Below are 25,564 nucleotides of genomic sequence, written 5' to 3'. Positions count from 1 at the left end.
GTTCTCTGCAGTTAGAGGATTTCCTCACACCTGCAACAAATTTTTAGAGCCTTCAAAACACCTCCCAACAAGAAAAAGTTGATTAGATACACTCTTGACATAGTCTTCGCAAGGAAGTATAAACTGCCTAAACCTATAGTGATTTGAATGGGTTCCAAATGAGTAATCAATTTGTACAGTCATGAACATAGTAAAAGAATGTGAATATAAAATCAGATTCAAATGCAAAGGCAGCTGAGGAATCAAGTTGTGAAGGAGTACAATAAGGAAAAAGTGTATTGGACACTAATGTAGATGCATAGTTGTAGTTTGTCCATTACAAGTACACTCTGTAATTATGGAATACAAAGTGAGCGACAAATTTCTTGTGACTGTAAGACATCTTGGAAGATATTAAAGACCTTATTGCACATGAGAATACACAAGGACGAGGAAATGAAAGGTCAGTTCTCTTCATTTCTTCATTGGAATCTATATATGGAATGTGAGCATGGATTTCATCGGGCAAAGTGAGAGGGGACAATCGTGTGTTGTACCTTCTCCACCTTTGAGAGGAACAATCTTGTGTTTTTATCATTCTTTTTCATGAGTAATATACTTAGGTAGAAGAGTAGTTGCCTCTACCAAATGGGTTTTTCACCTTGCATTGGGGTTTTCTAGCTCAAATATGGTGTTATGACACTATAAGTAGCCTAGCATAGCCATCAATTAATTAACAGCTATCATTTATTTAATCATTGTAGTGGAGGAAATTTGTCACCTCAAGGATGATAAACCCAAGAGGACAAATTGATCCTCCAGTACCTCACTTATACTGGCACTAAGGGTAAGCTAGGGGATGAAGATAACAAACTAAGCTAACAGACTATAAACAAGATTCCTGGACGACTCTGTTGAGTCTTTGTCCTCGGGACGAGCGTGCGGAGCTGGGACACCAGTGTGGCGCGCTGTCGTCCTATACGGACGAAACACAGAAGCTGTACGGAAATGATAAAAACATCTAAACTAACTGACGAGACAGTATGGAAAATGAAATAATTGAAATATTGCAGAATGCGAAATGAAAGAATAAGATAAGGGAGGATAATAAAAACTCATAGTTGGTCCACGATAGAACCCTCCTGCAAGACGATAGCTTTTCCACCACTGCAAGTTTACACACAAGCAAGAAGGGAAAATGTTGGGGTTGTGTTTTGGAGTTTGCCTAAGTTAGACCCCCATTTTTTGTGTTTCCACCACCACGGACAACCCAAAGAATTAGCCATAGGAATGATAAAATGATATAGATAAATAGAGAATTGAAAATAGATTTGAAATGGACAAATGTGAATATGTAAACGAATCAAAGAAAGAGGTGAATAAAATCCCCTTCTACGACTTGTGAAGATGGCGCTATGAGCTACGTGAAGGTCTACAACAATGGTGGTCTGTAGAATGCTAGAAAATCTGTGAATATTGCCCAATGGCTCCAACCTGCAAGAAAACATCCAAGAATGCCAAAAGATCCCAAAAATGCCTTCAAACTGGAGAGATATAGGCTTTGGACCAAAAACCGATGTCGATGGGCGCATGCAGGGGCGTTACGATTCCTTCCAAGCGCAGCCGTAATGCTCAAATGGCCACTTGCAAATTGTCAGATTCTTGGGACGCTGGCGCACTGCGCTGACATCTCCGTGCCGCGCTATAGTCCCAAAGGTGACATGTCGACAAAGTTGGTGAAATACCAGTTTGAAGTTGTCAAAGCGATCTCGAGTGGACAAAAGGACAAAGATGGTGGTACACGACCTTCGATGACATGGAGGAAGGTGCCATTTGTTGTGATGAATTGTGCTAGGTGCGATTTTTGATATTACATTTTGCCCCCACTTTAGCGAGCATGTCTTTGTTGAGAGATGCGAAGCTAAAGTAGAGGAATATAAAGAAAAGAGTCACGACAGGGAGGTAAAATTTTGTTGATCAAACGAGGTTGCCCCCAGTGAGAAGTTTGAAGTAGATATTGCTAACCGATAAATCACAAACATGTTAGTTGCAGACTAACATGCCGGATGATAAGATAAAGGATAGATTTAAGATAGATGATAGATGATAGATGAGATAGCGTAACAGAAATGAACCTCGCTTTGGAGGGAAGCCCCTCTGTTACAAAAAGATACAAGATAAGAGACCGCCGTGATATGAGGTACGCTAGTATGGATAACAAAGTGCGTTATGCTAGATAGCCATATGATAGGGCGAGATTGTGCTGGCATGGGTAGCGATACGCTAGATAGCCATGCGATAAGGCGATGATTTATGCTAGTATGGATAACCATATGATAGGGCGAGATTTTGCTGACATGGGTAGTGATACGCTAGATAGCCATGCGATTGGGCGAGATTAAAGACAAATTTGATAAGCAGTAGATTGGCCCCTAGAAAGGCAAACATAAAAAAGAAAAAGATCAAATGATTTGGCCCCCATCTAGGCAAACATGATAAAGAAAAAGATCAAGTGGTTTGGCCTCCACTTAGGCAAACTTGATAAAGAAAAAGATCAAGTGGTTTGGCGCCCACCTAGGCAAACATGAAAAAGCGATTGACCAGAAACATAGACACAAGAGGCTAAATAACAAATGCAGAACATGCAGATATATGAAAGGTATGTTATTCTAAGGAGAAGAGCAGTTGTGGCATGTCAACATAGCAAGATGTTTTTGTGGAATGCCACTAGTAGCGGGTGGCACATAAAGTCCACAACATCGATGATAAATGCAAGAGGACAGGGGGATCCGATAGTTTGGCATCAGAACCCATAGCAGTGAGAAAAGATATGAAATATAACTGCGAGATGGGTATATCATCATAGCACCAAAGCTCTCGGATCTGAAGAAGAGCACATGAAGACAAAGATAAAATAAAAGTTCGGGTCAACATGGAAGAGGGCCCAAAATGCCCCCAACACTTTGCATCGTTCTCGAATATCGAAAAGCAAGATACGACAGATAGAAGTAGGGAGACAAATAGAAGATGTACGACATAAAATCTCCCGTATTTGAGCACCTACGGAGTAACTCGGGTCCTCCGGGAGAGAACAACAGATAAAAATAATCAACCTCTTGTATCCAAGCACCTACGAAGCAACATGGGTCCTTCGGGAGGGAACAACATATAAAGAAAGCATGAGGGAACACAATCAAGGGCACACTCAAAAAGATGGAGGTAAGAGTTAAATATCCTAAAGGTCATCCCGTAGGAGATCATCGTCCTCCCAGTCTAGATCATAGGGAGAAGGGAGACGAGCTCGGAGAGGGAACACTGCAAGAGCTTCATTGGTATTTTAATTTAATTTTTAATATTTAAATTTAATTATTATTATTTATTATTAAATTCTATTTCAAAGTGGGGACATTACAGGCTCACCGTTATGTTCAAAGCTGTTAGAAGATTTACTAGTTTCTTTTTTTTTTGTGTGAAGTGTCAAATTTATTATTTTGTTAGTGTTTAGATTTCAGTTACTGAATAGCTATCATTGCTTAGCAAATTTAATTTGCTATGATTATGATGCTTATTTGCTGGCCATACCACTATAGCTGGGCCATACAAGTTCTTCAATGAAGTTTGAATTTTGTGATTGAATAGAGTCTAAAGGGGCTTTACCATTGGTTTATATTCATTGTTTGCAGCTGTACTAGTACTGACCAGAAAGCTTTTTGTCCTTTGACTTCACTTTTCAGCTATACATACCCTTCTTGCAGGCCGTAATACTCCATATTAGGCTGTGCCACCTTCTAAGGTGAATTGGGCATCTTTTGGCGTCTATCTGAGCAGTTAACATTAACAACAACCAATACTACGCCAATTGCACTTTTGGATGATGAAATTTTTACTTATTTATACTGATGTAATCCATCATCAGCATACAGTTTCATATTGGGTGTTTTAACTTAGTTGTTTCTTGTTATATTTACCTACAACTTCTTGTACAAATTTGGGTGACTGTTGCATCATATTTCTCTTTGTTTTAGATTTCAATGGTTGTTGGTTATTTTCTATATGAGCCACACAAAATCAGGGTATGTTGTTTATTTATTTTGGAGCTATATCAGAATTCTAGCATTTCTTTTTTGATATTTTGAATACATTTCATTGATAATTTCTAATTATTATTGCTATTTGGTGAAAAGCATGAAATCTTATTTCAATATTATATGATTTATTCTAGCATTATTATTTGATAGATTGATAATGTAACTATGTGCAGTTCTCTGCTAGGGCTCTCATATTGCTTGCGTTTGATCTAGAAGGCATGGCCACTAAATCATTGTTATAACATTGATTTGTAATGAGTCCAGAGGGCTTCCCACCATGACCTGGATTGTGAATTTGCATTTGTATGCATTGTGACTTTATGGCTTGCTGCCAATAAGTGTAATACACTTGATTATTAGCTCGCATTCTAGTCACTATATGCTCTCACCTTGTCCACAATGGAATTTTGGTGATCAAAAAGTGCTAGGGTTTGTGTTTGATTTTGAAAATTTGGCGAATCAAACTAATGTTCTAGCTGGCAACTTTACAAATATTCATTGTTTGGACTTCGGAGCGTGAAATCGAGGATAATCATTATTTGCTGCTATTACTATAAAAATTAGACTTTATTCAGGGTTTGTTGCTATCATATATTGCTGCCACACACTGCCACCGTAATTCATAGTGCAGCTGCCACTGTACAACATAGTTGTTGCCATTTTTTAGTGTCATTCATTGAGGTCTTTGAGAGTTTGTGATCTGATTTTTATTGCATCATTTGGATCTGCATTTATCAGCGAGTTTCAGTTATTTTAGCTGAAAATTGGTGAAATTTCAGTATATCAGGAAGTGTTGTTTTGTTTCCAGCTGTCATTAATGCAAAGATCAGATTTAGGGTTTCATATTGTTGTTTCTAATTGATTTTTCTAAGTAGATTATTTCTGTTTTAAATTCAGATCTAAGTGTAATTGCTGTCCTAGGGTTTCATATTGCTATCAATAGACAAATCTGCAAGCATACCTGATATCCATTTCTGTTCAAGGGTTTCATACTTGCTGTTCGTACATAAATCAGAAAGTACATTTGTTGAAACTGCTCATCTACACGTTAGACCTGCTGTTGCAATGCATTGGAGGGTTTATATCAGCATTATGAGGGTTTGAATTTGCTGTTTGAAGTTGCATTTTTGATTTACAAGGCTTTGAAATATTGCATCAGTGCTGATCAGCTAGGGTTTGGTATCTATATTTTGCATTTGATTATTGTTTATGATTGCACATGTTTGATATTCTGCCTTGGTTTTACTATTCACAGACTTGGGAGGACTTTATCACTTCTTTTTATGTGGATAACAACACTTACAAACATGATTTAAATATGACAAGAAAGGAAAAAGATGACTGTCCTCTCCTTGGCACACCTAGTCTCCCATAATAGTCCTAGGGCTTGGACTTTTGGTGAGCACACAATCCAAACCATTCAATGCTTTAAGTTTATGCATTTGGGGTCCTCCCTCAACCCTTCACATCCTTCCACAACCATCCACCCTCAAACCCTAGCATTCATATCAAAATTCTTCCCTTTTCATGCTCTTGCCAGACTGATACATAGAGATATCAGTCATACTGTCAATGTTTTGCACGTGCAACCCTTGTCAAACCAATCTGCAACTTTGGAATATGAAAATACATATGTACAGATCTTCCTACAAAAGTTTAGCATTTTCCATCGTGTAAAACAAAAGATATTACATTTTTTTCCCTCTCGGGTAACCCTAGGTAGGGTTTCAAAAATACAATAACTTTCTTAATTCTCAATGGATTTGAATGAAACAAAAAAACAAATCAAAGTATATTCACCAAACTTTCATTCCCAATTGGTCTCAGATCATTTAATGCACCGTACAATCCGTACCATTTGCTACAACAGCTTGCAACTTCCAGAAAAAAAACAGTCTTATAGGGTTGCCTATGGTAAAATGGCCATAACTCTCTCCAAACTCAATGAAAAACCACCAAACCAATTGCAAATGAAAGGTGATTCATTCCTCTACAAGATCCAATCATGTGTAGTTTGTACAAATGCCGTACAGATCGTACAAAATCAAAAGAACAGTCAAAATGTGAGAAAACCACCAAATCTCATTGCTCAAAGATGCAAATTTTCATTCCAATTGTTCTCCAACATTTAACAACCCTTGGGGTCGTGTGTACAAGGCATATTTATGCTATTACAATCAGGTTTGCCCCTGCAACCGACCTCCAACTACCTTTTAACATCTTTTTAAAAAATTGGCATTACAATGTAAAAGTTGTCATTACAACATTGACAACTTTTACAACTTTTGACCAAATGACCCACAAACTTCCAAAATGACTCCAAATGATCTAAAATGACCTTATTACTACATAACCCGGGGACGCGTCCCCGGGCTAAAATCCCCCATCCCTGTACTGGGGACGTTTCGGGGACTTGGGTACGGCTAGAGGACGTCCCCCCGCCGTCCCCAAAATTGCAAAATTTGTGGGAAACGTCCTAGAAACTTGGGGATGACAATGATTCTCAAAGGGGACGTCCCCTGTCCCCGATATGGTTGGGGGACATCCCCCTGTCCCCTAACCGTCCCGGGGACAGCCAGCCATCCCCGTTTTCCTAGCACATTTAAAAAAAAAGACTCAAATGCTCAAAAAAAACATTTTTTATTTTTTATTATAGGTCTGTAAAACTGTATTTTCACTAATATGATGGGTAAACATGTCTGAATCACCTCCAAAAGCACTTAGAAATAATGAGCAACAACCTGGTAATAAATTTCACAAACACTTACAACTTGGTATTGCGTAAAAAAGTGGTTGCAGGTCTGTAATATTGGACTTTTCACAATTATGAAAGGTAAAGAGGTCTGAATCATTGCCAAAAGCACTTAGAAATATGAATAACAGCTTGGTATAGAATTTCACAAACACCTAAAACTTTGTAGTGCATAAAGAAGCGGTTGTAGGTCATAATTGAAATCAAAGACTATCAAAATATCCTCCAACCAGAAAGAAACAATGAACTACATGCAAACAAGTGTTGGCATATTGACAATGTATTTTCAATTATGAATGCATATTGAGTATTGACAATGAATTCTGAATTATGAATGCATATTGAGTATTGACAATGAATTTTGAACACAAATGTGGTATGTTAAAGTTCTATAATGTACATATACCTGCTTTATCCACGTTTTCATATGAATATAATGTAAATATACGTGCTTTATCTATTTTTCATATGAACATTTAAAATTTCCCTATATTTTATATAGCCGTCCCCTTTGCCATCCCCTTTTGTCCCGAAACTTGTCCTGCCATTCCTTGTCGCCCTCGTCCCGGAAACTCGGGGTAACATAGCCTTATTAACATGAAACAACATAGAACAAGACAAAAACTCAAACTTGACTCCTGGAGGCATGATAGGCCTATGGGTGCTCTTGCACCACAAACTGCCTCACAGTTGCCTTAAGTGTTCCCTGATATTCTGCTTCAGTCAAGGAAAGAGCCAGTGCCCGTTGCTTCTTGCTAGTCCATGTTACAACACCTATACCCAAAAGTGGATTTTCTGTCATCCACTGAACCTACCCAATCTGAGTCTGTATAACCAATCAGCTTTGGATCCTTGCACCTGCTATACAAAATGCCAAAATCTGAAGTGCCCTTCTCATATTGCAGCACACGCTTCGTTGCAACCCAATGATTAGCTTTTGCAACTGTCATGAAGTGAGAAATGTAGCTCACGACAAAATTGAGATCTGGTCTATTGGTAGTGAGTTAAATGAGGTTGCTCACTAGTTGCCTGAATGCTATTTCATCCACCATAGGTGAATCAAACTTGGCCGATAACTTCAACCCTTTCTCCATAGGTGTGGAAGTAGGTTGACAATCTTGCATTCGACATTTGTCAAGCAGGCTTTTGGCATACTTAGACTGTGAGATAAAAATATTGTCACCAGTCTGCCAAACCGCAACACCTAAGAGTAATGGAGAAGCCCTAAATTTGTCATGTCAAAAGCCTTGTACAAATCCTGTTTGATTGCTGCAATCAAATGTGCTGAACTGCTAGTAATGATTAAGTCATCAACATAGACAACAAGAAAAAGGATATCATCACTAGAGTGTTTGACATACAGATTAGTGTCAGAGGGATTGCACTGAAAACCACGATCAACCAGGTACTAATCAATTTTGATGTACCAAACCCAAGGAGCCTGTTTCAGGCCATAGAGTGCTTTCACCAATTTGCAAACTTGATGTTCCTTACCGAGAACCTTGAATCCAAGAGGCTGCGTCATATAAACTTCTTACTGCAATTCACCATTGAGGAAGGCACTCTTAATATCCATCTGATGAAGTTTCCATCCAAACTGTGTTTTGCTGCTTGCTCTTTCTGCGAACAGATCTGCCCTCAATGAGCTCATCACTTTGGAGATCCCCTATAGTCTTGGCCCACCATTTGGGCCGAAGGGTAGAAGTACAAACATTTGGAATAGGAGAAACAACATCTTTTGGGGGTATTGGAACAAAGTCATCTATATGCAGATCCTCAGGAATGTTAGGTGGTGCAGTATCATGCCTAGGATACTCTTCATCGTCAGAGTCGGAGTGATCTGAAGCCCACCCTTTAGGTGATCCTAAGGGAAGACAAACACCCAAATTAGAAGCCTTCATAGGTTGATCTTCATGACTTATAGTAGTAGAAGAAAGAAATGGACTAGTATTCTCATCAACCACAACGTCACGACTGAATATGAGATGATTTGTCTCCACATCAATCACCCTGTATGCCTTGTGATTGTTGCTGTAACCAGTAAACAAAATTTTCCGGCTCTTGGAATCTAGCTTGGCACGCTTGGCTTCTGGAATCCATACATGAGCAGTAGAACCAAAAAATTTCAAATGGCCCACCTTAGGCTTTCATCCTGACTAAGCTTCTTCAGGAGTCATCTTCTTAACAACCTATGTAGGTGATCAATTCAAAAGATAAACTGTAGTATAAACGACTTCATCCCAATATTTCTTAGGAACATTTCTATGCTCCAACATAGAACGAGCCATTTCAGTAATGGTGCGATTCTGATGTTCAACTACACCATTTTGCTGAGGGGAGTATGGTATGGTAAGCTGGCACTTAATGCCATGTGTAGCACAAAAGGTGGAGAAAGCAGATGAACGAAACTCCCCCCCATTATCTGACCTAGTAACAATCTGAGAACTTGATTCTTTCTCAACTAAGGCCTTATACAGCTGAAATGTACTGAACACATCTGATTTATTCTTAAGAAAATATACCCACATTTTTCTACTGAAATCATCAACAAATAATAAAAAGTACCTGGGCCCAGTAACATGAGTGTTCATTGGTCCACATACATCAGTAAGAACCAATTGAAGTACCTTGGAGGCCCACTAAGAATCACCATCCAAGAATGGTGTCTGATGTTGCTTCCTAGCCTAACAAGCTCCACAAATTCCATGATTTTGAGTTTGGATCTCAGGTAGACCAGCAACCAAAACCTCCCGAGATAACTAAGAGAGGTAGTGCACATTCAAGTGCCCATAATGCTGATGCCAAAGATTTCTAAGGGAAGTACTCCTGGCTGCCATGGTGTGTTCTTGAGAATCACTTAAATAAACAAGACTATAAAGACCATGATCCTCAAGTCCCATAGCGATTGTAGTGCTAGTCTCCCTATCAACAATGCTACAAGTGTGGGAATTGAAAATAATATTCAACTGGGGAGAATGCCTCATGATCTGGTTAGCTGAGAGAAGATTAAGTTCCATGCCTGGAACATAGTATACATCGAGAAATATCAAATTTCTCCCTCCAGAGTGAATCTGTACGTTGCCCTTGCCGACAACAGTATACTCCTCTCCTCCAAAGATAATTGAATCAGAGAATGGTTCAAATTTTGTGAACCAATCTCAACGATGAGTAAAATGTCGAGAAGCCCTTGAATCGATATACCAAGCAGAAGATTTCATTGGATCTTTAGTTCTTTTGGCCTAAAAGGCGTAGAAGGCAGATTCTTTTTGATCAGAGTGCTCTGCGACATTTGCTTTGGGTTGAGACCCTCCCTAATTTTTTGTTTAGAATCAAATCAATGTTGATAGTTGGTCTTCATGTGACCATACTTGTGACAAGAGTTACATTGAACGTTCTTTTTCTTCTTGCTATCTTGAGGACTTGAGCTTTTCAGCTGAAAAAGCGTGACCTTTCCCTTTGTCCTTAGCAGAAGACATGGTAGAGAACGCTTGTTCAGTAGCGGATGAACTGGCACTACTCCCAAATTGCTGTCTCCAACAATCCTGTTGTAAAAGCTTGTTACAAAGATCTGGAAACTTCAAATTGACATTTGTTGAAGTAATGTTGAGCGTTTCAATGAAATGCTCATAAGATTTTGGCAGACTCTTCAGAGTAATCGTGACCATATCTTCTTCCTCCTTTTTTTGACCAATAGCCTCCAGCTGGTCGCAAATATCCTTTATCTTTGTCAGATGCTCCTAAAGAGATGTTTTCTCATCCATCATGATTGTGAAGAGCATATTCTTGAGAAACAATGTACAACTCTTATCTGACGTTTCATGGAGATCTTTTAGGTGCTTCCAGATCTCAGTAGCTGTCTTGTCAGACGACACTTGGGGCAACTAATCGTCAGTCACTGAAAGTTTGATGAGCATCACTGCTTCACGGTTGCACTCGTCATACTTGTCTTGGTCCTTTCTGGCTGTCGTGGGTCTTGTTTGAGTGCCTAGAACAACTTGATCATGAATATCATTAGCATGTGGTACTTCCAGGTATTATAATTTATCCCATTGTATTTCTGACTGCTTTCAAGCATAATATTTGTCAAAGATGCCATTTTTCACGATTTTCGAGGAATTGCTGAAAACGAAAAAAATGGCATGATTCTCAAGGCAGCAAAAACATGCACAAATTCCAATGCAAAAAACTCCAGAAACCCTAGGTTGAGTTTCACAAAAAGCCCAATTTTTTTTTTTAGAAAATGTGCCCTAGCCATATAAAAAATTGAGGGTTAAAATAAAACTCTAGGCGCAAAAAAGCAGGGTTAAAATTAAACCTTAGGCAGTAGAAGCCGAACCAAAAACTCGTGAAAACACTAGGCGTGGGGTGCATAAAAAAATCATGATTTTAAGAAAATTGTGCTGAAACCCTAGTTGCCATCGCAAAAAAATCCTAGTCGTGGGCGGAAGAGATATACAAAGCCGTCACAAAAAAAATACTAGTTGTGGGCAAAAGAGATACAAAGCCATTGTGGGTTTACAAAATAACCTTCCGTTGAAGATGGAGCCGTCGTAGAAAAGTGCAGGCCTTGTAGAGCAAAAAAGGGCCCAAACACAAACAAAAAATTACTCACGAAACCCTTGAATGCCCGCGAGAAAAAACTGAAGAGAAACTTGTTGCATGTAGTTGCGGGTTGTAGAAACCATTGTAAAAAAACATAACACACACAAGTTAAGTCATGGGTTGAAAAACGTGTGTTGTAGAGGTGCGCGAACGTGTGAAAACAACACGATTGTGGGCGGAAAGAAACAAACACCCACAGTGTTGTCCTCATTTTTGTTTTAAAAAATATGGACTATTACATTGAAATTTTTGTAAAAAAATGAAAATTTTACTCTATGGCATGCTTCTCGAGGTAGAATTTTGCTCTACCCCTGAACTGGACTAATCCTCAGTCCATCCTCAAACCACGTTTTGAATTTCATCGCGTTTTGAGTTTGTTTGCTTTGTTTGTCTTTCAATTTCGGGTTTTTTCTCCTTGACTGCAGGTGGGAAATTTTTCTTAAGTTGCAAGTTTTAATTTTCTCTTTTTTTAAATGTTGTAGGGAAATTTTTAGTTAGTTACAAGTGCACTTTATGTAATTTTAAACTTGTAACTTACTTTTTATTTTCTTCCTTGTTCCTTTTTATCTTTTAAGTCATTGTAGGAACTTTTTGAACATATTACAAGTGAACTTTAAATTATAAAGTTAAAATAAAACTTGTAATTTATCTAAAAAGTTTCACTCAAGTGATTTTAAGTTATGGTAGGGGTTTTCTCCTTCATTAACAAGTTTTATAAAGTCACTTTAAGTTGTAGTAGGGATTTTATTTGCCTATTACAAGTTTTATTTTTAAGTTAAGTTATTTTTATGACTTGTTAAAGGAATTTTATTTTCCCTTTACTAGTCTTTTGTTGAGTTGTTTAAAATTTGTAAAGGGAGTTTTATTTCCCTATGGCATGTATTTTAAACTTGTAGTTTTCTCTCAAAAACCCAATTTTGCCTTAATGCATGAAAAGTGAACACGTTAAAACTTGCAAATAGGTTTTAGAAACCTGATTTCATATGTTCTTGGCAATTTTTAAACTTGTTGCCCTTCTCCAAGAACCCGACCAGCTATTGAAGTTGAATTGTTCAAGGATTCAAATGATTTTTGTGGAGAGATTTTAGGAGGAGGAAGGCGTTTTGAATCTTAAACGATTTTCATGCATTTTCAAACTCTTTTTGTGCCATTTGGAAGTCGTATTTGCTGGTTCAAAGGCATTAAAACAACAAAAACGTGTTCTTCAAATGCCACAATTTACCTCATGAAAGTGCCACGAATCCTCCTTCTCCTAAGTCGTTTTGGCTTATCTTACCTAGACGTGGAGATTGGAAGCTTCATTTGACCGATTCCTCATGCATTTGATAGGCGTTTTGTAGCATATGGCGTTTTTGTAAAAACGTGGCTGGGGTTTGAATTACCTTCTTTTGTCTATTTAAGAGATTCAATCTCTTCTTTCAAGGATTGCTTCTTGTTCTTGGGAGGTCGTTTTTGTTGATCAAGTGTTTTCTTTTCTTGTTCTTCATTTTCTTTCTCTTGTTTTAATTTCTTTAAGTTTCCTTGATCAAGTTGTATATATGTTAGTTTTGTTTTGCTCTTACCTAAAATCGGTTTTGTGAAAGATTTTCCCCTTTGTTCCAAGTTTGCAAAGCAATTTGCAAATTGCATTGTCTTTCCCCATTTTCCCTCTTTGCTTGCATTCAGGATTTAAAAACCCGATTAGAAGTGAGATGAAAATAGTTGATCTATCCCTTTGGTTAAAAAATCTTAACCATCATTTGTTGAAATTCCAAGTTTCAAAGTTGGAAAATGCTCATCCTTTAAAAAGGGGGTTTTGAAAACTTGATTACAAGTTGAAAGTTCTTCCCATTTTCATAAAGATGATCTTCCCAAAATCTTTTCATTTTCTTTCATATTCGTTGCCATCATCCGTACATACCATTTCCACCATTTCCTACATGTCAAAATCTCATTTTTCACTCACTGCTTCATTCTCCTTTTTACAAGTATGCTTGCATTCGGGTTTCAAAAGCTCGATTGCACATTTGTTCTTCCCCACTTGTATACTTGTAAAACGTTCCCCAAGATCCGAAATTGGTCAAAAGCCAAGTTCCAAGCATCCCTATTTATTTCCCATCTTCCTCTCACAAAGTTGTGAAGTGCAAGAGTTAGAATTTTTCCCATTTGAAGAGGAAAGATGATAGTTGCAGCTGATCTTGATGTTTCTTTGACACTTTTAAGTCTTCATCGCAGCATACCAGGTTGCTCTTCAATGTCAGATTTACCATCATCTTCCCCTCCAAAAAAGATGAAATACAAATTTGATAAGTACCAGAATGAGGTCTCCCCTTCACAAGTTTCCTCTCCTATGGATCATATCAAGGATACGGAAATAGGGCATGTTGACATGTCAGATTTCATCAAAAGGGTGGAGGATCCAAAGGATAGCAATATGCAGCGATTGTTGGACAGCTATATTCACCATGCTTCTTCTTTTCCGGTGGCTGCCCTAGAACCCGAGTTCGTTCTTGCTTGTGCTCACCATTTTGACAAGGACCATCAAGAATGATGATGGAGAAGCCATAATCCATCTTGATGTGGACACCATTGAGAAAGTTTTCAGAATCCCATTTGCTGCCCTATACATGGAGATTTCCAAAAGTAGTGCAGCTGATTACCATGCCAAAAGGGAAAAGGATTGCAAGCACCACATTAACAGGTGGATTCATGAACCACAAGTAGCTCTCACAAGGTGGGCCAAATTGCATCATCGTGATTTCAAGTGGGAAATCAGAGACACCATCACTCTCCTTAGTAGGATGTTGGGTTTGGAACATTCTTATGTTTTCAAACCCTGGATGTATCAATTTATCATGTTCATAAGGTAGTCCCATCACATCTCTTGGGGAGAAGTAATCAGTGACGCTTTGTGTGAACAACTTGCAGCAGTTCCTACCACTATGAAGTTCTATATGAACTCATATCTTGTGTATATAGCAACATCACTTAGACATTTTCCTGGTCTTTCTACCAAGGGTGATCGCTCGCTTATACTTGTGTGGGAATACTATGATCAGTTGCCCTTGAGGCCCAATAGATTGCATTACAGGAGGGTTCAGGATGCTTTCTTTGGTCACTACATGTCAATTTTGTCAGAGGAAGCATGGGAGAAGGTGAATGAGTATGGCTGTTTGTTTCTTCAGTTCTCAACTTTCACATACACGAGAGTTGGATGTTATGGTGGGCAACCATACATGCTTCCTAGATACCCAACCGATAAGATTATTCTTATGGAGTTGGGAAGACAGATCATGGTTGTTCATACATACCAATCAACCAAGCATAAGGTTGGAATGGGAATCTCTTCAACTAACCCATTGAAGATTGCCGATATTCCCTCATCACATCTACCAATGCCAAGGCCATAAAAACCGAGTTGTAGGAGATCAAACTTAAAAGATTCAAATCAAGAGCAGATTTTGACTACCGAGGCATGAAAGAAAGGATCAAAAAATCCTTTATACATGTGCATCGGATAGAAGACATTTGGATAGATCTTCATGCAGAAAAGGAGGTTCGTAAGATGGATTATTGCAGGCTCATCCTTGAGGAGATTATTGATTTGAACCTGGTGGACATTCCGCAAGGAATGTGCTTGATCTAGAGTATGTTTCACAAAGAGTTGATGAAGCCCCACTTTCATTAATTCAGTGGTCACACAAAGAATGCACTTCCATTCTTGAGAGATTTCAGCCTATCCTAGCTAAGACCAACACTTGGCTCAAAGGTAATGGTGTTAAACTTATCAAGATCAAAATTGGTAAGGAAGATGACTCTACATGACCCCTTGGTTGTAGGTACGAGATTCAGATAGATAACAAGGAAGGTGCATCATCTTCAGGCACTAGAATTAAGTTGAGGGTGAGTCAGGTGATGGTACTTCCTCCTGAGGAGGTGACAGTTCGTGGGAAGGAGAAATCCTAGCTTCATATTCATGTGATTGATCCCGAAAATCCAGAGGAAGAACAACAGTCAGATGATGCTCCTAAGTCATCAGCTTCGGAGTCACCTCATGAGGTCCCTTCCTCGGTCCCCATGGAGCTACCTTTATCTCCTCTTGACACAAATGTGGATGCTTCTTCCACTATTCATGATGTTCCTATGGTAGTGGATGAGTCCCCTCAGAATGCCATTCCCATTTCAGCAGTTGAGCCATCTCTTGATCATCAACAAGAGAGTTTGCTGGAAATCTTCGAGGATATTCCCGCATGTATTCATTTGTCAGAAATTGATACCTCTACTTCCGGCTTTGAGGAGTTTATGAGACAATCTTCATGCCCTTTTGTTACCAAGCAAGCCATGGTTGCCATCTAGGCAGATACTTTCCCCAGGGTGATCACGGTTGTTCAAACAAAAACTGCTTCTCCTTTGCTTTCAGTTGCTACTGAAGGAGAGCTAATGGCTTTACCTCCATGACACAGTTCTTTCACTCCCAAGAGAAAGAAGCAGGAAATTTCTCCCGATGTCTTTGATTATCATTAGCTCAAGCAATCTAGGCCCAAGGTTGCTAAAAGAGCCAAGACAATCTCAAGGGTAATAGTTGACAACAACAAAATGAAGGTGGCTGGAATTGTTGAGCGTCTTGTAGACAAGCCACACAAGGAGATGCAAGCAGCTGATTACAGGGTCACAAGGGTAGAATTGGGTAAGCAAACACATGAACTAGTCAAGCATGATGCCCAACAGTCTGTAGCTTCACTAGTACAATGATATGATGAGCTTCTAGCGAAGAAGGACAAGCTAGAAGAGGAGAATAGGCAACTTGTAGTAGCTGTTCAAAAGATCACTAAATCCACTAGTGAAGGGAGCAATCCTTCAAGTTCTTCTGGTCCACAAGAATCAATTCAAGGATTTGAGAGAGCTGCTCAAAAGGTACAAGCATTGGAATCTTGGGTAGATCAGCTTCATGATTTGTGTGCACAGGTCTTGAAGGAGGTTTTTCAAATGATGGTCAAATTGAAGACCATTGAGGAACAATTGAACTAGGTTTCTGACACTTTCAAACAGAACTCGGGAAAGGTGGAAGATAGTTTGACAACTTGGCTCAAGATTCCTCAACAAAAAATAAGTGTTCTTCTAGAACATCAGGTTATTCCTTCGAGGGTTGTGCATCTAGAATACCAAGAGCTCTTGGAGAATAAAGCTCTTGTTCTCAAGTCACTTGTTGCAGACATTGATGATGCCATGAGATTGCGAGTGGAAGTATTTCAGGATGTTGTTTCTCGTTGTGAGAAAGCTTTTTGTAATATCATGGATCAAAATGGGGAATTATTATCAGAAAGGGTTCTCTCAGATCTACAGTTGAAGATTCATCATGAGTGGAAGAGTGAACCATTTTCAGCTGTATCTATTCAAGCTTCGGTTACATACCAAGTCTTCTTAGAGGAAAATCAGTCTTCTTTTGAGAAGAATAATGCCACAATCCTTCGTTGCAGCGATGTTATTGTGAAGACCATGATCGTGGCAAAAAATACTTATGAACCGAATCCTGATGAGCTGCAAATGATCATCCAGAAGTTTGAAGGATTCATGTCTACATATGCTGTAACATAAGTGTTTTTCAACACTTAGTTGCATTTTCAAAATTGTAATTTCTTAGTTGTAGTTTCTCTTTTGACATGTTTACTTGTAAAAAGATATTTGTAAATTGCAAGTTAAGTCATTACTTGCACTTTTGTAATTACAAGTAGACAAGTTACAAGTCAAATTAGAATAGGACTTGTAACTCTGAATAAGTCATAGCTAGTTGTTGAATAAGTCTTGGTGGTTGAGAGAATTTCTCAAGTTAGTTAGGATCAAAGAAACGGGACTCGGACTCGGTTCAGACTCGGCTCGGACTCGGTTCAGACTCGGTTCGGACTTGGCTTCAGACTCGGTTGGACTCGGCAAAGTGAAAAACTCAAGAAATTTAGAGATTTTTAAAGATTTAAAAATTGTTTAGGCACCCTTTATTGAATACACCTTAAAGACACAATAACATCATCAAACTTGGCTCATTTGATTACATACACAAGTATACATCAATCACATAAGCATAAATGCAAATTGTAGCTGAAGGAAATAACAAACATAGATATATAAATATTGTCAAATGTATACAATATTACAAAACTCATGGAATAAAAAATCCATGTCATCATATGATCATCATCAAATGTTTCATACAAATACCAAAGGTAAATACAACTACAAGCCTATGGCTCAGAGGAGCTAGCACAGCTGCACCCTCCGGCCTCGGCCCCCTGCGAAGGCGTCTAAGGTAGGTCCTGGATGATTCGACAACCATAGCCGCTCCTCGTGACACCATGCCATGCTCACCAACATCAGGAACATCCGTGTCACTATCTGCCTCTGAATCTCCTATCTGTGCTCATGCTCTTCGCTCCTCCTCTGCCATGGCTACAGTCTTAGGTTCTATATCTACCTGGTCGATCCAATTAGTGTCAGACTCGGAGGTTAAATTTTCCCTACTTCTATCGACGCAGTTTCCCCCCATATTTTTCGACGGGGGTTTGGGGGCAGGGCCCCTTGCGCGCGCCTTGTCACGATACAGGGCGGGGTTGAGGGGCAGCGCCTTGCGAGGCCAAAAAACTTATTATTCAATAAAGGCGTTGGGTGTTATTTTTCTATTGGCTGACATGTTTTAACTCTAATTTTTCTCATTCTCAGGCGGAGGTTGTAGTGAACAAAGACGAGACCATTCATTTTAAAAACTTTTTAAAATGTTTTTTTTTTGTCATTTTACGTAACCCAGCCAGTAGCCGAGTTTCAGGCACTGGACTTGCCGAGTTTGGCGAGTTTTTGCCAAACTCGCCAACTCGGCGAGTGCTCGCCAGACTCGGACAAGTTCGAGTATGAGTCCCAGAGACTCGGCGAGCATGTCTCGAACTCGGACTTGCCGACTATGGCGATTTTCGTTTCTCTAGTTAGGATCCTCCCACTTTTTTCTCAAGACTCCTCTCCTATAAATACTAGAGGGGGTCTATTGTATTTTCTTATCTTTGAGAAAGCAAGCAAAAACTTTGTCAAGTTTGTAACAAGAAAGTCTTTGAGCTTTTATGTGTAAATTGAAGAATTTAAAGAAGTAGAAGAAGATTACTCAAGTGTTGAGTCTTTGTGCTACATTTTTGAGTTTGTGTTCCATATTATCTTTCTTGCAAGTGTTTCTTAGAGAGCTTAATCGAATTTGATTTGTAGTCTTTGTGCTGCAAGTATTGGAGGTTAATATCAATTAGAGTAAATTTTCTCTTGGGAAGAATTGTAAGTCTTTTTGCTCACACTTATTCTTGAGAATGAGATTAGAAATAGATTTTATGATAAGAAACAGTTGTGAGTCTTTGAGCTCATACTAGTTCTTACTGTTTTGTGTAGAAGGGAATAAGATATTTCAGACTTTGTGCTGCTATAATTTGTTCTTGATATCATTAGCATAGAATTGGGTAGACAGGACTTCATATATTCAAGTCTTTGAGCTTGATATTGCTGTCCCATCCCGAAGGAAGTGACGGAAGTCTTTGAGCTTTCAAGAAACTTCATTTCCTTTCTCTCATCTTATTTCAAAAGGTTGTCATTGCTGTTTTAAATTAACTTGCTATCACTTTTCTGTGAAGAGAAAAGGATATTGGCTTTCTTGAAGAAAGAAGAAAGACTGCTGTCTCATCCCGTTTACTTTTAGATTAGATATAGATAGGGGGAGCCTTCCCTTAATTAGGAGAGTTTAACTCACACACTGTGGTTGAAACCACAATTTTGTATATTTTTCCAAGTGTACAAAATTTTCAATCAACACACAGAACAACAAATGCCCACATAAGTCTTAACCAAAAAAATTGTTTTTCAAAAAACTTTTAAAATTTCTTTTGAAATCTTAGAAAAACAATTTTTTTTGTTTTCCCACTTTGATACCATGTAAAATAAATTAGACAATGGTAATTGCTTTCATTAACAAAATGAGTCTAAGCTCATTATAAAGAAAATACAAATAAGAAGTTTCTAAAAGAAACTAACTGAAACAAATACATAAATAGAAACTAACTATCTAAACTAAAGATGACCATTAATAATATAGATATTATTCTAACAGATGCAAGATTGCCAATTGACCTGGATGATTCTGCATCAGATTTGCAGGTTTTGTCAGGTATTTCTATTTTTTAGATTAATCTCTTGACCTACCAAAAAACCTTTTGGCTCTTGATTCTTGGAAAATTAAACAAAGATTGATTTGAGTAAAATTTCATCTTGAAAAAGGGTCAAGTCATTTGTCTGGTAATATAAAATGGCTGGATCCAAACTTGAATTCATACGCAGTCTATATCAAGGTTGGAAGCCACCGTGTTCATTGCAGCAGTCCAACAAGGTTCCTTGGCATATTGGCTGAGCGCCTCAATCTCCTGAAGTCAATCTAGCACATAAGTGCCCTATCAAATCCTGTTTTTGGTAACTTCGTGTTGTTCATGGTTCTTTCATCTCTCATACTGAATTGATTTCCATTGTATGTAAAAGCTTAGTTACATAAGGTTTTAAAATTTCCATCAGCCACTGAATTTAATGTGGGTTATGTTTACCAGCTAAACACCTTTCAAAGGTTCTGCAAGAAAACTCTTTCTGAAACCTCAACTAGAAAAGAAGCTCAATTCTCTCAATTTGTCACACTGAAGGAAATCGGCAGTTGTCAGGATTCAATTGCTGTTTGCAAAGTCTGGCATAATTAGTTCATTCCATGAGACCCCATTGTATTGAGGTATCTTGTTGAACAAAATGTACCCATCTTCTATCAGACATTTTGTCAGGAAACTCACATGTATCCTTCAACCAGCCATGTATATTCATCATAAAGCATAGTTGAAAAACAATTTGGGCCTTTTGCATGCTTCCGCATCTTGCCTTTGTACCTCTGTGATGACCAGCATTCTAATTCTGCTTCAAAGAGGATTCTGATTAAGGGGTGAGGGTATAAAACACCGAGTCAAAATCTTTGATATAAATGAAATTGAATGGACCTTAGAGCTTCACACAGCTTAATATTTTCACAGCCGATAGTCAGCCATCTTCTTGAGATCTGCAGGCCTTCCTTTGAAGCACTGTTTTAAAGTTAAGCAGGAAAAAGGGGTTAAGAATGCTTGTTCATGCAGGGGTAGTGACGTTTTTCATCACACATTATGTGTTAATAAATTTGCACTTAATCCGCCCCAGAGATTTGGCTTGTGGTGCAGCTTCCTGCTCTAAGTGCGTGGTAGCTTGTCCACCCAAGTTCAAATCCCATTCACTCGTTAGCCGGGGTTGGGAGCATCCTAGTGCTGGCCTGAGGTTTATAGGGGTTTCCCTGCTAATTGCGTTCATGCCAAGCTGCACCTGTTAATGGGTTGCTGATTTCCCCATCTATCAAAAAAATAAAATAAAAAAATGTGCACTTAATAAAATCTTATTTATCTTGCAAATGTGAAAGTGGTGCTTAATGTGTGGTTGAACAAGCACAGCTATGGTTTCTGCTTCTCTTAAATCTCTGAAACTCCTTGCATCGTCCACTATTGCTTTAGCCTAGATACAGTTTTGTCAGACTACAGTTACTTGATTTATTTATTTTTACAGTATAATTCTTAAATGATATATACAAGCTTTGTGATCCCACAGGTAGAAATATGAATATTAACCCAACAAACGTGGATGGGATGATTAAGGATATACCAACTAAATTTTGTATATCTTTATTTGCATATGAAATTATTACCGAGAAGAAGACCAGAGATGGTTGGCCAAGGATTACAATTGATCGGACTCTATCTTACTACCTTTCTTGACGTACACAATATATTTGAAGGACCGACAATTGCCAAGAGGAACACAACCGTCAACCAACCGATGCTTATAACTACTTGAAAGTGACAACCCACTTAATACAAATAACTAATACATTGGCAGATAACCAATGTTATCAAACATAACAGTAGGCATTGTACGCCGACTACAGATAGTTGACGTAATCTGCTTTGGAGTAGACAATATAGAAATGAATGTTGCATATTGTGGTGACTGACAACACATTCAATTTCTAAAGTATTTTGTCTTAAAATTTTTTCCATACCAAACGCCAACAAGTTGCACAAGAATTAGCAGCATTAGATTTCTACAGTACATTTAAGTGGATTTTTCAAAGTTTTTTGGACAAAACTGTTTAACAATTTTTTGCACGAACATATTGGATTACAACCTGATCCATCATCAGGTTGCTCAAGAATCAACAAGAAGGTCAAGCCTCTTATGGGACCAAGACTAATAAATACCATGAGAACCTTAGGTTTATTTTTAGATAAATTCCTAGCTAGTCATCATTTGGTGCCCATATCTTGTGGTTGTCAGATTGTCATGTTCACTTTGAAGAACTAAAAATTTCCTTTAGACAATTTTACAAGCTTTTAACATGAGTTGCATGTTTCATTTTGATATGCCACAAATTGGTATTGTTCATGTGCATTCTAGAGCCTAATTGAGTAGTCAATGTTGTTCAACATATTAATATTCTACTGTAATTCTAGCAGTATTTATGGTAACTATTCAAAAATGTACTAAAACAATTGCAGGTGTGTTTTGGATATAAATTTGTCTTTTGCATCTTGCAAAATCTAGTTTTTGTAGGTTCTTAACCACACATTCTATCTTTTAATTTTCCAATGTTGTATGATAAGGTTTAGAATTGGTGTTCATGGAATGCAATCTGAATTCAGTTTATCAACTTTAACATTTATGACATAGAATACAGTTCAGAAAACATGGATGTTGTTGGTTGCTTGCAAAGTGCATCCAAGTAATCTTTGTGCTTTGGCTTGTTACAGAATTTGTCAAAGAACTGGAAGCTATGACCATAAGCTTGCAGGGCTGTATTATTCATTGAAAGGGGTCGCTGCCAATGCAGAGAATTTTCATTACCTTTTCGTTATGCTGATTGTTACTGGTAGCCTTCTATTGCAAGATATTGGGCTATTCTGCATAGTATAAGAAAGGTACTTGCACAAAAGCTGGGCATTCTTTCTGAAGCCAGTAAAGCGGGATGTGTCTCAGTATGGCATTATTCAATTTCTGCTGATGGTTTACATGCATTGGATTAATAGTGATGATTGAATAAGTGAAGATTTTCCTGGTAAGTTGGTTCATTCATAGATGAAGCCAGCCTTTTTAAAAGGCAGCACAAAGCATCATGTGAGTCTCTCTACGAAAATAAATTACTATCTTGTTCATGACCTAGAAAATTATTTTCCTTTGTTTATCAAAGTTACTGGGCAACTTGGTATCCTATCTATGAAATGGTTGACAAAATTGTCAAATATAGGGGCTTCTGCAAAATAATGAGGCACATGAACCATGCTGCTTTGTTCATTTCCTTTTGTAATTGGGATCTGGTATTCCAAAAAGACCCTAGTACTTAGAACATTGAAATGATCCCTCATTTTAAACAACCTTCAATTAGGAAGAGGAAGTTCATTTGTTTATGTTGGAGAATTCCAAGATTGTTTCTTACTTTTCACCCCTCAAAAGATGTCCTGTTAGCAGTTATTTACTTCACTATAATGGTCTACACTTTCCAATATTCGTCAATTGTTGCAAGGCCAACATTTATACAGCACTGCCTTATGTGCCTGAAGATTAACATCGCCGTGAAGCATTTGCTACAAAGAAGAGCACTAAAAATTATACAGCTTTCTGACTCCTTCTGTCTTCTGAGATCTATAAGGTACGGATGATTTCTTGCCCTTGTTTATTTTGCCTGCCAAGTCTATTCATTTTATTTTGCGGGATTGCTCATTAGGTGGCCTGGTGGACAGCTTAAGTTTGCTTTCTGGTGATCTGGTGATTAAACTGCAGTTCGCTGATGACTCCACCCTTTTTGTGGATTTGGATGAGTAGAACATTATTAATTTGAGTAAGAGATTACATTTGTACAGTCCTGCCTCTGTTTCTAAAATTGCTCACACAAATCAAGTGTTGTATGATAATCTAATGAGTTCCCCAGTGGGTTTTTTAAGAGTGGTTGAAAGTGTTTACGTCCAAAATGGGGTGTTCCTTTTTCTCCGTGCCCTTCTTCAAAAGAAATGTGGAATTGAGTGATGGATAAAGTTAAAAGTAAAATTTAAATGGAATTGTAACTTGACTTACTTGGCAAGGAGATTTCAGGTTTTCCAGAAGGTTTTTTTCTTCGTACTCTTTGTATTTTTCCTCCTGATGGTTAGTATCTTTTGCCCAGATTAATCATTTAACTTATTAGGGGATTCCTTTGGTCAAATGGAAAGGGGATCAAAAGATGACATGCTATCTCTTGGGAATCATGTTATATACCCAGGAGGCTGGGTGGAATGGGGTTGAGGAATTTGTTTTCGTGTAATATCCCCATTTTCGTGAGCATCAGAGTTCGAAGGATTAGCCTATCATTTGACCCTTGTAGGCTAGTGTGGTGGATTAGAGGGTCTAGTTTGGGATTTTTGGAGCTCTTCAGATGGCCGTTGTTAGTGTTTACCTCTCCAGGTTGTGGGTATATTCTGAGGCTAGGCTATTCAGAGGTTTCTGGTTCCATTTTGAGGGACTTACTATTTATAGTAAGTCAGTGCATGTTAGAGAGGGACCCTTACTATTTTTAGTAAGGCAGTTGGATGCACAGTGGATACAATGGTTAACTCCCAGATTCAGTCGGAATTGAGAAATAATGATTAATGATGGAGTTATAATGTTATAATTGTTATTAAAGTTATAATTTAATAATAATTAATTATTAAGTGCATATCATTGATAAATTAAGTGGACTTTATTTAAAAGGGAGATTTAATGTTTTAAAAGTATACTTTGTAATAAGTGATAAAGTGTTATTTAAAGGGGAGATATAATTGTTTAATAAAGTATACTTTATATTTTAATGTTGTGCACCAAAAGGAGGGAAAAAGAAATGAAATTAAAGTAAATTAAAGGAGATGAAGACAAATGCAAATTAAACATTATAAAAGAGGATTTGGATTTCATTTCATTCATTTTCTCGAATCATTTCAACATTTGTCTATTCTGAAGAAGCTTTGGCTTTGAAGAAGAAACCTAGGGTTTCGCTGTAATTTCAATCTTGGAGAATGTAGCCTCTCTTCAATTGTGCTAGTGGCTTCATACGAAGTCACATCTGAGCATCAATGGAGTTTATGTAAATCTGAGTTGATTATGTCAAAGTATTTCAAGGGAATTTAGAGCAGATCAGAAGTTATTGGAGATAAGCATTATTAAATTTCTTCATTGTTGGTTGTGCCTTCTTCATTGGCACGTGGGAATCATTAGTGTGCAGATTGGAAGTGATAATCTATAGAAATTTTCAAGGGTTTGATGATTTAATTGCTGCCATATATTGGATGGGATTTGATAATATTCTTTCTACTGTATGGATGCTCCAAACTTTATATTTCATTCTAGAACCACGTATGGCAGAGGGTTTCAAGGCATATCTTACCTGTAAGTTCATGAATTGTAACTCCTAAATTTTCTGGGTATTGTTGATTTAGATAATAGGGGATATTTTATGAACTGGGTTGTTGATATTTTGTGAAAATACTGAGTATCCAAGCTGATGTAAAAATCTGGAATTTTCAGCTGTATATTCCCTATGTAATGTCCAGTTTTTTGAGTTGAAATAATTATTGTAATATCTTCTATTTCGCTGCATTATATTGCTGTATTGAACATTGCAAATATATCAAAAAACATAAAACCCAAATCAAAGACAAGCGAAAATTAGAAAAGTAAATATCCTATCAGGGGTGGGATATTACATTTCGCGGGGTGTGTCAATTGTAGTTATATGAATTATTAAGGTTATTAATGGTAGTGAACATGGAAGCAGCTTATTAGATGTAATTTAGTCAGTGGTTTCCCCACAGGGAATCCTAATTGGAAGGATTTGCATTTGTGGGATATTCTTTTTTAAAATTTTGATTTCAAACTGTTTGGATGTAATATTTTTCTGTTTGGAAAGATTTTACAAGTGGGCATGATGTTTTCTTAGGTAACAAAGTTTGTGGTTTTAGATGTGTGTGTTCATCTCTTATATGCAAAAATTCTTTTCTTGCTAATACTAGGCTGTGGTAAATGGTGGAATAAC

The 25,564-nt window shown here is 37.8% G+C and overlaps 1 protein-coding gene across 4 annotated transcripts in view; it reads left to right on the top strand.

Annotated features, from left to right (window-relative positions):
• Positions 1 to 25,564, top strand: part of LOC131048474 (pentatricopeptide repeat-containing protein At1g71210, mitochondrial) — a 42,496-nt gene that overhangs the window by 6,049 nt on the left and 10,883 nt on the right. For 3 of the 4 annotated variants that reach the window (XM_057982426.2, XM_057982428.2, XM_057982424.2), the window contains one exon: positions 22,275 to 23,170. The gene's annotated coding sequence lies outside the window, so the exon portion shown is untranslated. Of the gene's footprint in view, positions 1 to 22,274; positions 23,171 to 23,261; positions 24,919 to 25,564 lie in introns of all 4 variants that reach the window. The other variant, XM_057982425.2, reaches the window with a different exon arrangement.

The sequence above is a fragment of the Cryptomeria japonica genome, chromosome 3, assembly GCF_030272615.1.
Source record: "Cryptomeria japonica chromosome 3, Sugi_1.0, whole genome shotgun sequence".
Lineage (NCBI taxonomy): Eukaryota > Viridiplantae > Streptophyta > Pinopsida > Cupressales > Cupressaceae > Cryptomeria > Cryptomeria japonica.
Note: the sequence above shows the minus strand (reverse complement) of the source record. Positions and strands in the feature narration are given on the sequence as shown.